A 15785-nucleotide genomic window follows, 5' to 3' on the forward strand; every position below is an offset into this window, starting at 1 on the left:
TAGGTTGTTTGGTGGACAAAACATGATTTTTAAAAACATAATCCTGGATTCTAAGATGTATACGGGCAGCTGTGGCTCAGGAGCTAGAGATGGTCATCCACTGACCAGAAGACATGTGTGTGAGTTAGGAGCTAATGATAGCTAATATGTAATAAGAGGGCATTGTGTCTCTACGGGTGAAAGGTGAAGGCAAGTGTTAGGGGGAAGGAGAAACAGCAGAGAGAGCAGCATCCAGCAGGTGGTGAGCTTATGAGCAGCAGGGTTATCAAAAGATTTATCAAAGATTCCTCAGGGGACAAATTGTGTAGAGTCACAGATCACTTTCTCAGGAGAGGATAGTGGACAGAGCTGAGTAAGGAGGAGGCAGGCGTGGAGTGAGAGGGAAGAGACATCGGCACAAACCACTCAGTACCACAGATTTTTCCTTTGAAGTCTGTTTATTTCCATCAACTGTCTTTACTCCCTCTGACTTTTATTTTTAGAGCTTCCCTTCCAGTCTGACACCTGCAGAAGCCGGCGCTGTATTCAAATCAACACTATGCTGAGAGATGATATGATAAAACAAAAGTCTCTCTTGTTACAGTGTGCCAATTATGCAGTGTCTGTGGTCCAAAACACTGAATAAATCATTATGTTGTCTCCATTCAGCTTTTTAATTCAAAGAAAACCAAATTAAACGCCCAGAGGCAGCTCAGACCTTCTGCTGACTGTCTCATTACTATCTTTACAGTGACGGACTAAAGAAACGGACAAAATAACACTTCCATTTATATCAGTGGCTCCACAAACCCAGTTGTGGGATTTTTAATGCTTGCAAATTTCACACATCCACTGTGACGACTATATTGTAGATATTGCACTATACCATAAATCTCCATGATGATTTATGTGCCATTCAGAATTCAACTGTCTGTATACATGAAAGCTACTGGGCTTAAATATTTCAATATCTACAGTATGTTAAATACAGCAGGGTCCAAACAGGGCCCAAGATAACTTTCACATTCTGCATATGTCAGTGTAAATAAGCTGTTCCAGTGAGAAAAGCACCGAAGCACTGCAGTCAGATAATCAGTGTTCATCAACTTTTTCTAAACTCTCAGTTTAAAAGAGTTACCTGTAATTTGGGGTTAAAAAGGCTTCTTTTCTTGGTATGCTGGAGTTGGATTCACCTAAAAGAACCAAGTCCCTAGAAAAAGTGTATTTTTCAGTTTAACTAAGTACATTTACTCTCATGTTTATGTAGCCTATATTTCATTACATTACACATCATTACAGCTTAAAGGGGCAGTAAGCGATTCTAAAGCAAAACACATTTGTAAAAATATGAGAATATATCCTCATTGTCCGCTAGCTGTCAGTTCTGTTTTCAAGTTTGGCACTCGTCTACACCTTTGGCGCTCCCTACCACCTGAGAGTCGAGGTGATTCTTGATAGCGACAGCCAATCACATTTCAGTCCGCTACCAAGAATCTACCAAGATTCTGACACTATGGCCAATTAGTGCTCGCATCACTACCAAGATTCGTACGTCATGCTACCAAGCGACTGTAAAGGCGAGTTTGAGACGTAGTACAAACGGTAATGTTTAGCCAGTTTCACGGTTAGATATCTTATAAACTAACCTGCGTGTTGACGACGTTAGCGAGCTACAAACAGGTATCCATTGGAGTACGGTAAAAGGAAAAGTTGAATGAATGAATTAATGAATGAATAAATGAAGAGCCAAGTGAGCAGACTGGAACTGTGTTGGAAATTTACTGTAGTACATTCACTCAAGTGCTGTACAATCAAGAAGTAGGCTGCTTGTACTTTATATCAGTGTTTACATTTTTTATACTCAATTACATCTCATGTACTTTTCGTTGGACTACATTAAGTTTACAGCCTTATTCCCTAGTTTCTCTACAGATTCAGATGGTTCATACAAAATCTAATTTTAAAATGATGATGTATTTTTATATAATAACGTACTCTGAAGATTACAATAGTTAGTATTTGCTCCACCTGTACCAGCTGCAACATTAACGTAGTACATTAATGCAGTGTTGTACAATGGGTATTGCTACTTTGACTTCAGCTCAAGTTCTGAGTACTTCTTCCACCCCTGGACACTGGACTAAAAGAAAAGAAGGTGGTGGACTGTAACATTCCAGGTATCCTTCCCTTCATCCACTACCCTTTGACTTGTAAAATGTTTGTTCCAGGTGGGACATAAGCTGTGTTAAATACTATAATAATTGAGATGGCACCTATCACTCCCATATAGTACTTATGATTAATAGTGACACTGGGTTGTTGTCTAAAATTTAAGCCAGTTGGAAATGTATACATATATATAGCATAATACAAAACCAACATTACAAGTTATGTTAATGACTGAATTTTTTTTATTTAATTTAATTTCCTTTTTTAATCCAGATGGAACCTTGCTTCAGGAGACGAGCTGATGCCAGTCTGCACCTGACTGATTCAAGTGATGCAACAAAGGTGAAGGAAGCCAATAGAGGCAAGCCATGGATGCGACCCATGTCCCCAGGAGCAGTGGTGGATTAAGGTAAAAAAAAACTTTAATTCAGCACCACGGAGACACAAAAAAAAGAAAGCACAAGGAAGAGCAATATGCTGGGAAAACTTCTGCTGTCACCTCCCAGGTCTCTCCTACCAGCCAGCTTGCTGCCACTTCCTCTCTCCGCTTCCTAATGCTTGACCAGTATTGTCAAAAATCTGTGTTCCCCAATCAAAGCCAAACCTTGTAAGCAAAAATTTATCAACACAGTTTTTTTATGTTTAGCATAATTCCTGTTATACTACTCATACTCATGATGTTTATGTTTGTCCTGCTATTTGTCTTTTAGCTTTGACCAAGGCACACCCACGGCCCATATCCACACGTCTCTTTTCACTAAGGCAGCAGCAGGGTCCTCACCCACCCGTCCTCAGCCACTGACGCAGCAGCAAGGCCCTCACCCACCCGTCCTCGTCCGCAGAGGCAGCAGCAGGGCCCTCACCTACCCGTCCTTGTCCGCTGAGGCAGCAGCAGGGGCCTCATCCACCCTCACCCACCCGTCCTCGTCCACTGAGGCAGTAGCAGGGCCCTCATCCACCCTCACCCACCCGTCCTCGTCCACTGAGGCAGAACCCTCATCCACCCTCACCCACCCATCCTCGTCCACTGAGGCAGCAGCAGGGCCCTCATCCACCCTCACCCACCCGTCCTCGTCCACTGAGGCAGTACCCTCATCCACCCTAACCCACCGTCCTCGTCCACTGAGGCAACAGCAGGACCCTCATCCACCCTCACCCACCCGTCTTCGTCCACTGAGGCAGCCGCAGGGCCCTCATCCACCCTCACCCACCTGTCTTCTTCCACTGAGCTGGATGACAGTATACTACTGGCGGTGGCAATAAACATGGAGGAGACACGTGTTGCGTAAGTTTATACATCTTTAAAACATAGAACACAAAATTACTTACTGCAACATGTTATGGTCTGTTACTGCTTGCTGCTTTTTTAACTAGTTGAACAATTTTCCTTTTGAAGGGACGGTGGGCGTGGGGAAGAACTATTCTGTTGCGTCCGAGCACCTGGCCTGTTGGAGATGCAAAAGGAGGGTCATCAGCTGGAGCCATGGCATTGTCTCCCAGCTCGACATTGACAACATGATGCAGTTCCCTTCCCTTCATCACATGAAAAATGACATGTGACGTGGAGGTTGCTACTTTGATGCGTCAGCAAGGACATGTCTTCTGTCCAGTATCTGTCCAGTATCTGACAGAAAGCGAGGGGGTTGCCACCTTGCTAACTGCGCTATGTGGGCCTGGGTGTCGTCTGCATGCGTGCGAGTTGGGTGGGGTTGTTTTGCTCATTTTGTTATAGATGTTGCACTGTATTTCCTTTACATTTCATTTCACTTTTTAGAATAGAGTGGTTATGTGGTCTGTTACAGTATTAATGTAATATTAGTGCATTTTACACATAAGGGCACCAGATCGAATAGATGGTGCCCAGGGCGAAAGTTTGTTTAACTTATTTTTCTTTTTTGTTTACACCAATTCAAGTTATTTATGTTACACCTTATTTATGATTGTTATCTAGTCAGGTCAAGACAACTTTATTGTCAATTCCTGCAATATGTTCCAGACATACGAGGAATTGAAAATCCGTTTTTCTCGGACCCACGGTGCAATAGTACAAAGAATGAAATAAGATAAGTAATATATACAATAAATAAATTTGAATATTTGTAATAGAAAGGAAATACTGTACAGTATGTGAAATATACAGGAAACTAAATAAATAGAATATATTGAAAATGTGCACTATAAAGGACATAGGAGTGCAGATTGAATGTAATAAATGTAGAGAGCACTGATGAAAGTGACAAAGTGTTCCTCAAAATCTTGAGTCTTTTTGTAAATTTTGTATATCGTTCGTTTCTAATATTAAAATGAATATATATTGTTATTTATACTCTTGTTATTGATATTGTTGTTAATGTTGTTACTATTACTATCACTATTATTACTATTATGTGTGTAGTAGTAATAGTAGTAGTATCATCATCATTGTTTTTATCATAATTTGTGTTGAAATAAAATGAGTTTGGACATTTCAGTGTTTTGATTTCTTCTTCCTCCCGCTACCTAGTTATTGCTACCTCAACTTCACTCTCCCAACTTTTATATTCCTTGGCTTTTTCATCATCACAAAAGGTCTTATGTTTGGCCACTTCACAATTACATTTTACATTAGATGCTCCCACACATATCTACCAGTAAACAACATTATAATGAAATAGTAACGAGCGGGAGTCGAACCGGCGATCAGAGGGCGCAATTCTGGTATTTCTTGGAACCTTACATAGACCTTTGGCCTAGAGGTTTTGAGCGTCGGTCTCCCAGAGGACCTGAGTTTGCGGCCTGGCCAGAGAAGGAAAATCACAACAATAAAAGTGTTGCACGCTCAGACTAAACAAGTTTTTCTTACTAACCATGTTAAGTTTACTTTACTTAATTTTTTTGAGGCAACAAGTTTGCATAATCTTTTTTAAATTAGATTTATTAGATTTCACAGTGCAGCTTGAAAGAGTAGAGAATATCCGGTTTAGCAGAGAGCAGTGGTGAAATATAACTCAGTACTTTATTTTAGTACAATACAATTTAGAGGTACTTATACTTAGTATTCCCATGGCATTGTCTGCTACTTTGCAGATGCACCATATTAGTCCTCTATTATCTATTATCTATCATCGTCGACATCCAGTCACAATGTAGGGATAATTGAAGTAACCAGAATACGTACTAATTATAGGGAAATGCCCCCCTGGTCAGATGTCATGATCAAGATAATGTATGCAGATACAGATTACGTGAATACCAGGAGAAAAAGGAGCTTAGGTCCCCAGATGTCAGGAAAGCTGAAGCTGTCATGTAAGCTGTTTGTAAATCCATCATCAAACTAGGTTTGTCTGTAAAGTCAATTCTAATTTCATAGCAACCACTGGATAATTTCAAACAAGCGATCTACTACATCTGGTTGCATCAATGAATAACATGTAGCTATTAAATACTGATGGGTGACAGAGAAAGAAAATCTAACCTTTTTAAAGCTAAAATGTGATTTTCACCTCACACTGCAAACCAGACAAAAACAGCAGCCCTGGTGCTGTGGCTCAACAAGCCTCTCCCTTTCAGTGCTGTGAGATGAGCTGAACTAATACTGGCTCCAATAGCACCTGACTCACAAAGAGCTGGGATTGGTGATGCATAATCAGTGCCAGAGATGAGGCTAAATGGCTGGCTGGTTTGAAAGCTATCATTATTTTCTGTGAAGCAGCTCATTCAGACTAAATACTCCAACCTGAAAGATATCACATGACAAATTCAGTCTTATTTTTTCTGTATAGTGAGCAAAAACGTCATCCTGCAGCCATAGACTTTTGTTTTCTGCGGAAGCAACATTTATCACTGTCACACAGCAAAACAGATGCAAGCATTGAAGAATAGTTCTTCTGTCAGAGAGCAACAGGAAGACAAAACATGCTCAACAGTTGACAAGACACCCAACCGGTCACAGCAGAATCTAGTGGTTTTACACTGTGATCGATTTTGAAGACGTCCAGCTATCTACTCTTTAAGAGAATTGGAAAGATTCTAGTCGGTAACATGTATTGAGACTACGTTCACAAACCAAAACAATAATTATTTTCTAGATGGCCATGCTTATTGTCTCTATCATAGGTGCCACGTTTGGAAAACAATTCACAAACACCTGCTGACAAAAAAGAACTCCATGCCAGTTGTGTGACAGTGGTTAAGCTCTGCATAGTAAGATAATTCTCAAAGCAAAACAAAGTAAACTTTGTCAGACAAGGGTCAGCACTTCTGGAAGTGATACGGCCAAAACTATTCAACCCCCTCAAAAGGGAGCATCTGAAGGTTGCAAGATTGTTTCACTCAACCCCACTCGTCTGTTTCTCAAAATGTCAGTTCAGTCATCTCTGAATAATACATAACAGCAATACGATCTTCCAGTATCTGTAATTCAATATTGTGTTTTGAATTGTGCAAATACACAAATCATGAGGCTGGTCTGCGTTTGAATTCTCAACAGAAAGTTCATACTATAGATGGCTTTTTACCTCCACCAAGAAGGTCATGTTTTCACTCCTGTCCGTTGGTTGGTTGGTTTGTTTCTTTGTTTCTTTGTTTGTATGTTTGTTGACAGGATTATGAAAAAATTACTGAAAGGATTTCCACAAAACCTGAAGGAAGGATGGGACATGGGCCAAGAAAGGACACATTGCATTTCGGTATGGATCTGGACAAAGGGGCCATGATGCCTCAGTCATAGTAGTATATATAGTATATAGTTACATCTGAAAATGCATAAACAATTGACTAAACTCTGTCCTCTTCCAGTCGACAGTTTTCTAAAGAATTGGACCTGACCTGTGGACCAGGTCGTTTTCTAGGTTGACAACCCTGATGATGGAAAGAATTCATCTCAGTTTTGGGCATAAAGTCATCTCAACACAAATAAAGTAATGCCTTTAGGTCTGCAGATATCTACTTTTGTAGTATCCACCACAAAAAGCACTTTACACTACATATGATTTACCTGTAACACACATTCATACATACACTCACGGATGGTAAAGACATCAAGGATAATTTGGGGTTTGGTATCTTGCCTAACGGCACTTTTAGATGGAGTCTGGAAAAATCAGAGATTGAACCAATGACCTCGTAATTAGTGGATGAACTCGCTGCCAGCTGATCCACAGCTGCCCAGTATTTGGCATACTGCTCTGCTGGTAGGAGTTTACTGATAGGACTGGTAAAAGACATGAGGTGTACAAATTACAAACTGTAAAAATCCCTACAGATTTATTTCAGCATACAAGATACAGGTCAGTGTAAATTCATACCTCTTACATACTGTACACTAATGCAATAAATGTAGGGGTGGGAACAAGAGCTCATTAGAGGGATGGAGGCAGCAGAGCTGAATTGTCTGGCAGGATACTGTGATGTGTCAAAAGCTGGGAACAGGCGGTCAACTGTGAGAAGTGTCCCTGTGGTCTAAAAGTTTTCATGCACTTACAGGGCTAATGACGTGCCTTGAAAATTCCAATTCACCATTGCATGAATCAATTTGCAGTTCCATATCATGAAGCATTGCTTTAAGCTGCTTTAAAGCACTCAAGGCAGTTCCCCCAATGGTAAAATAAATGTTTTGACATAAGCCTCCACAGGGACCTCATGATTTTTGAAAGTGGAGGGTGGAAATAGCTTCTTTTTTTGACAGTTGTCTCTACACAAAGTGATGTCCTGTATAGATAAACCCATGTGGTATACTGCATCGAGGGTGTTGTTGGATCGCCCACTAGTGCTCAACAACATGTATTTAATCCCAAATCAAGCAAAAAAAATTAATGAGGCAGATTTGGAGACGAGCACTGTGAGCAGTGATTTAATCAAGCCCACTAATTTTCTCATCCACAAATATACACGCAAGTGTGTGCGCGCTCTATTGCTCTCCCTGTTCTTGCACAAGCAAACATTTCAAATAATTTCAGTCACCTTCTAAACACTAAACACTGCATTTCCTACCACACATGGCCATCGACCATGAAGAAGCCCTCATTCCCTGGTGCTCAAAATTAAGAGTGTTGGCAGCACTTACAGTATGAAGCCTCCTTATCAGCTAGATAAGGTACTCTCAGAGAACTCCCCCACATCATCAGTGTAATGCTCATTAAATCTATAAGCATAACAACCAACAGCCAGCAGTTATTACTCTCCACATATAGCAAGAGCAGAGGCTGCTCATGTGATCATAGCTGTTAGGCAGCAGTTCATCAAGTCTTTGACACCTCAAAACACATCTTTTTTAGCTGTTTTCACATGTATTTTGCAGCATGTAACAATTTAACATAAGGCAAACAATCAACTGCCAATATTATAGTAATGTGTAGGGCTGGAGGGCGCACAGCCTCTAGAAAATGAGGAGTTCCATTCCAAAAACGATTATCCATTGGCTGCCTTTTCAGAACAAACTCTCTAATCATTCTTTTTTGTGCCTACTGGGTGACTGAGCTGAATTTGCAGGCCTCCTGCAGGGTAACAGCTGTAAAGTCAAGTAAAGCTACAGGGTTCAGTAGAAGTGATAGAAGCCTGTGATGTTGGAACGTTTCATTTGAAATAACTCCAGGATTTTGCATTAACTTGCGTTAACAGAGGGACTTGATTCCACTTGTCCAGATTGTTTTTTTTCTTTTGTGGCTGAGTCATATGAATCATGGTAAAGGGCAACCCTGCATGCTTTAAAGAAGTACAAACAACTTGGTTCTGTTTGAGGCTGTGCCTCACATAAACTTTGAGTGAGACAATAGTAATTGCATAAATGTCTATTATGGCACATAACAGTTACTTCAGAGGCGCATGTTGTTAAACACAGGAAAGACATAAAATTGTGAGGTTTTCAGATTCCTGCATCCTTTCTTAGCTGTCCACACCTGAGATGTCATTGTCAGTTTCATAAAGTTTTGGAGGCATTTCGTTGACACCCATTTCAGAAAAAGCTTGGGGAGAGAGGGGTTTCAGACTTTATTTGTCAATCCAGACACCTAAGTTCAAGCACGCCGATGCCTTTAGGGTTAAATCATGGTTCCAGGCAGGAGAAACCAATATTGATTGTCTGAACCCATCCTCCTCCCTATGCATTCTAAGTTGCTCTGTTTTCTGTAAATGCAACGTCTCTGATACATGAAGTGTATTTGCTCCTTATTTTTTTGTGATTTTTGCCCTCACATATACACAGCAAAAAAGAGAGAATGGGGGGTGCAGGAGTGAGTACACCTTTCTAACCTCCATTCTGTTCACAAACACTTGAATAAAGACTTAACTGGTACCTGAACGATGACTGTTTTTCATCTTGTAAATCCTTCCAATATTGACACTGTTCCCACACCTTCACAGCAGCTCCTTTCAAATCCTGAGCTTTCCTCTTTTCTCTTGCTTAACTCAAAGATTGATCCTTTTTTGAGTCAACATCTGCGATCAAAGACAGGAAACACGCAGGACCTCTGGACACTGTTCCGGTGTTCATTCCGACAGGCTAAAAGGGTCAGTTTCAGCTCTTTGCTATTGCTTGGTTATAATCCCTTTCAATAGGGCTGCGCAAAAGCCCACAAAAGACATCTCATTCTGCTGGGGCATTCTTCTCACACAGATGCTAATGAGACACCAGTGTGTGTAGAGGCTTACAGAGCAATTCCACCAAGGAATAAACTCAGCTCTGCCTGCTCACTGAGGTGAGACCCTTCTCCTGCCAGCTGGATTCATTTTCCTTCTCATTCTGTCCCTGATATTTAATACACTTTTTTGTAATGGATCAAGTATTTAGATGAAGACTCTGGAAAAAGAAATGGGGGCACTGTGGACTGTACTTGTGGGTTTTTTCAATGCATGTGACGTCCTAAATTTAAAGATGACGGTGCTAACTCACATGACACATGAAGATTAGCAGGACAGAGCAAGCAGGAGGTGACAAGCCAATGTCCCCGGAGGTTCGAGTGACAAAGAAGACACACACTGCTCAGTGAATGTTTGTGTACATGTTACATCAACCTCACTCTTTTCTAACTGTGACAGTGAAGAGAGAAAAAAAAGGGAAACACAAATGACTGGACCATGAATCAAGTAGTCTTCCTTTTATTCCTCTTTGTCTTGACCCAAAGATGTTACAATGGCAATTTACTCTCGATCTTAAAACTGCTCCGAGCAAAAAAAGGTCAAGCAGCTCATCACAGCATGAACTATTTCTTTTCTCCCACAATGATTTTATAAAACCTGCTATCAACTACTTCATTTTGAACCCTCCAACCGTCCTTTCCCTCCGTTGTCAGGTCAGTTTGCGATAGGTAAAATTTTCAAAGAAATATTTTGTGGCTGTTTATGAGATCGGATAGTTTCATCATGATCAGGGATGGTGTGCCCACATGGTGGAAAGGCACCCCATGTTTACTGAGTCCTCCTGCAGTGGTTGCAAGCTCTACTCCACCCTGTGGCCCTTTGCTTTCCCACACTCCCTCCCCCACTTTCACATTCGTCTCACCTTAACTGAACATAACATTACTGTACAGAAAATTAAAATCTTAAAGTTCAGTTAATAACCTGAAATGGTTCAAAGGTCAATCCGGCCACAGTAAATAATAAATAAAAATAAGTTTGGGTCTCTGTCTGTACAAAGACAGTGGAACAAACTGTCTTACTTACGCCCACTGATGAGTACTCCTATAAAATACCATCAAAACAGTGAGAAAAAGACAAGTGAAAAAGGAAGACATGAAAAGCAAACAGTCTCCAGATTTAAACCTCATGGAGCAAGTTTGGGACAAACTGAACACAAGGTGAAAGCAAGGCAAACACATTTGCTATATACCGTGCTTTTTCTGTGTCATATTCATACACTGCCGGAATAGTCATGAGACAATTTGGTGTTAAGTGTCTTGCCCAAGGACACTTTGGCATGCTGACTGGGGGAAGCGGGGATCAAACTACCAACCATCCTGTTTGTGGACAACCTCTATCTTCTGAGCAACAGCCACCTAAAAAGATAGACCTTGTCATTTAAAGGATCATTAATGTTAATTCTCACCCATGTCATACAGTATTATGCATAATTCCAAAATTTTAAAAGTTTTTAAACAATCTGACAATAATGATGGCTCACTTGCAATCTGCCCCATGGTGTTGCCATAATAGAGACTTTAGTAGAGGTAATTACAATATGAAATATTTATTTCAATATCATAACTGCAAAAATAAAACACTAACCCTTAAATTAGACAATTACCTTTTGTCTGCTGATATGGCTCTTTCATAAAGGATCAGTGAGTCTGGTCTGGGAAGAGGTCTATTGTCTAACACACTGGTACTATGACAAACAATGAATACAATGAATTGCAGCCAATTGTACAAATACCATATTTGGCTTACTTTTCGACCAAAAAAATAATCCCTTTTCAACATCACCAGTCCCTGAATGTCAATATGTAACAGTAAGGAAGACAAGATGTAACAGTCAACGATAAGTCTCACACACACACACACGTACATAGGGGATTTTGAATGCCAGTAGTGTCAGTACTTTAAAACGGAAGCTGCTGATGGCCAAGACTTATTTCCACTATCCAGGCACAGCCCCAAGTTTCATTTTATTTGCAATATGTCCATATGTGTATACCATCATAAAACACACTAACCCTTTAATTAGACAATTACCTTTTTTCTGCTGATATGGTTCTTTCATAAAGGATCAGTGAGTCTGATCTGGGAAGAGGTCTACTGTCTAACACACTGGTACTATGACAAACAATGAATAGCAGCCAATTGTACAAATACCATATTTGGCTTACTTACACCAAAAAAAAATCCCTTTTCAACATCACCAGTCCCTGAATGTCAATATGTAACAGTAAGAAAGACAAGATGTAACAGTCAACGATAAGTCACACGCGCACAGGGGATTTTGAATGTCAGTAGTGTCAGTACTCTAAAACGGAAGCTGCTGATGGCCAAGACTTATTTCCACAATCCAGGCACAGCCACAAGTTTCATTTTATTTGCAATATGTCCATATGTGTATACCATCATAAATTAATGCTGACCAACATATTTAATGAGAACCAGTTGAGTGCTAAGGTTTCCGATAGTCAACCAGTGTAATATTGACCAATTGTCAGGGTTGAGCGAGCAGGACAAAAAGGATATTTAATGATGAAACGAAAACAATCAAACCAAGGGTGTCCACGAGATGTAGCAAAACAGGTAATCCAAATACTGGAGCCAGGGGGGGGGGGAAAAAAAAAAAAAAAAAAAAAAAAAAGCAGAAACAGACGTCTCCGGACAGACAGACTGGGAGTCTAACAGACGAACCAACACTGACCAAGGGAAGCACAGACTAAATACACACGAGGAGGGCAGGGCAAATTGAACACAGGTAAGACACATTAGGAACAGGTGCAGACAATTGTAGGAGATACTGGCAAAGTAAAGAAAACCGACAAAAGACAGGGAAACAGGAAATGCGAAAACACAAGGAACTACCTCAAAATAAAACAGGAAATGAAAACACAAGATGACAGAACCCCCCTCTCAAGGACCGAATTCCAGACGGTCCAAAACAAATCTACACAGAGCAGGGTGGGTGGAAGGGGGCCAGGACGGACCGAAAAAAACTGTCACTGGGGAACTGGACAGGGGTTTTGCTGGTGGGGTTCAGCAGGCGTAGCAGTTCTGGGGAAGACCCGGTGGCCTGGCAGGCAGTCACGACAGTTCTGGGGGACCACCGACGAGGGATGCGTCGATCGGCCCACCAACTGGCGAGAAAGAGCAGAGTTCGGCTGGACCACCGACGAGCCGATCGGCCCCGGCCCACTGGAGGGGTAGATGTCGACCGGACCACCGACGAGGGACGCGTCGATCAGTCCCTCAACTGGAGATGAGGAGGGGCAGATGTCGACCGGACCACCAACTAAGAACGTGTCGATCGGTCCATCGACTGGCGACGAGGAGGGGCAGACGTCGACTGGACCATCGACGGGGAACGTGTCGATCGGTCCTTTGACTGGAGACGAGGAAGGGCAGATATCAACCGGACCACCGACAGGGAACGCGTCGATCGGTCCTTTGACTGGAGACGAGAAAGGGCAGACGTCGACCGGACCACCGACGGGGAACGTGTCGATCGGTCCATCGACTGGCGATGAGGAGGAGCAGACGTCGACCGGACCACCGACGGGGAATATGTCGATCGGTCCTCCGACTGAAGACGTGGAACAGGCGACGGCCGGACCACTGACGAGTCGATCAGTCCATCGACTGAAGACGAGGAGAAGCAGACGTCAGCCGGACCACCGACGGGGAACGTCTCGATCGGCCCACCGACTGGGGACGTGGAGGGGCAGATGTCGACCGGACCACCGACAGGGAACGTGTCGATCGGCCCACCGACTGGGGACGGGGGGGACGGCTGGAGGCAAGCAAGCCCTAGGCCTGCCGACGTTGTTGGCCTGTTCTTAGCCCGAGCCGAATCATCCAAAAAACCCTGGAGTCGTCGTATCATGTCATAAACCGAAACGTCACTCTTTGCCCTACCGACTGAGGACGAGGAGGAGCAGACGTCGGCCGATCCACCAACGGGGAACGTGTCGATCGGACCTCCGACTGGCACCGAGGAGGAGCAGACGTCAGCCGAACCAACGACGGGGAACGTGTCGATTGGTCCTCCGGTGATGACGTGGAGACCGGCTGTACCCTCGGAACTCTGATGCTAGCAGGCCTGACACTAGCCACCTGGGGTGCTGGCTGGATGCTAGCAGGCCTGATGCTAGCCAACTGGGGTGCTGGCTGGATGGCACACTGGGAGGCTGGCTGGATGCTAGCAGGCCTGATGCTAGCCAACTGGGGTGCTGGCTGGATGGCACACTGGGAGGCTGGCTGGATGCTAGCAGGCCTGATGCTAGCAAACTGGGGTGCTGGCTGGAAGGCACACTGGAAGACTGGGTGGGAGTCCGGAGTATTCAAAAAGTCCTTGAGCCAGCCAGGCAACGAACTCCTCAACCAGGGCCTCAGGGAAACTTCTCTGCGTGCCATGTGCAGACACCCTTCCTTGTATTCCCATCCTAAGTCTCTTTTAAATCGTACATGAATACAAGTAAGGCCGTAAATTAACTCACTAAGATCCAAAAAAAAAAAAAAAAAAAAAAAAAAAAAAATCACCTGCTGGGTCCATTTTGAGGTTGGTTCGTTCTGTCAGGGCTGAGCGGGAAGCAGGACCCAAATGCAGATGTAGGAAAAAAACTGATACTTAATAATAAAAGAAAACAATTAAACCAAGGGTGTCCACGAGATGTAGCAAAACAGGTAATCCAAATACTGGAGCCAGGGGGAAAAATGCAGAATCAGACCGGGTGAAATAGCAGTTACAGACCAGAGAAAACAGCAGAAACAGACGTCTCCGGACAGACTGGGGAAACACAAAAGACACAGACCGGGAGTATAACAGACAAACCAACACTGACCAAGGGAAGCACAGAGACTAAATACACATGAGGAAGGCAGGGCAAATTGAACACAGGTGAGGCACATTAGGAACAGGTGCAGACAATAACAGGGGCAGGAGATACTGGCAAAGTAAAGAAAACAGACAAAAGACAGGGAAACAGGAGGTGCGGAAACACAAGGAACTACTTCAAAATAAAACAGGAAATGAAAACGTAAGATCATGACACCAATTCAGCTTTTAATATGTAATTAAGGCGTTTGCTGGTATTGAATAGATCCACAGTTGACCACATTAACTGGACCACTGTATTTGATGAAATGACAAATAAAGTAATTTTCCAATGATTCACCCAAAGATTTTTCAGTGCAGTTTACCTACAGGTAACAGGAGTGGGAAAGAAAACTGGAGGCTGGGAAATAAAAAGTGATATCTATTCTGTGACTGAATATGAGCCTAGCAGGGTTCTTCTCTATGACAACTCTTGGAGTTTTCGTTAGATAAAAATACGACATTTAATGTTGTGGCAACCTAACAACTGTCATAAGAAAGGTTAATTTGTTTATATTGTACTTCATACTTTACCATAAGGAGCAGCACCTACACTGCAGATCATTAGATGTTATGACTAATGGATTGGGCTATTTCCGGATTCTAATTGTATACATTATTTTTCTACTACAGTAAAACCGCACTGCTGCACCATGAGCAACGATGAATATTCCTCCAGGATTTTAGACAGATTTAACCAAAGCTCCTTTTGTTACCCTATGATAATCTTGCAGTCTTGTTTATTGCCATTCAGTGGTGATCTGTCAGAACATCAGTTAGAACAATACTGAAGTGGAGGAGATATCTCCTTACATCTGATCTCAGAACAGCATTCTGTCCCTTAAAAAAAGAATGCTCTTTGCATTCATTTTGTAATTTTGCTGCAGCAGGCTATTGTCTCTAGGAGATAGCTTGGCTTACAGCATCACGTTACAAACCGAACGATTTGTTGTAATCCTAAATACAGCTTAAATTGTGTGAAATATAATGTTCTCAGAGCCACTGCGCTCAACAAGGCAGCCCTACACTATGTAACAGGCAGCATGCTGTCTGTTTCTCCTCTCCCCAAAGCTAAACTTTCCTGCTTTGTATAACAAAACAAAAGCCCAAACAGAGAGCCCACCGTCCGAAGCACTCACTGTCACTCTGACCGCAGACG

The sequence above is a fragment of the Scophthalmus maximus genome, chromosome 3, assembly GCF_022379125.1.
Source record: "Scophthalmus maximus strain ysfricsl-2021 chromosome 3, ASM2237912v1, whole genome shotgun sequence".
NCBI classification, from domain to species: domain Eukaryota; kingdom Metazoa; phylum Chordata; class Actinopteri; order Pleuronectiformes; family Scophthalmidae; genus Scophthalmus; species Scophthalmus maximus.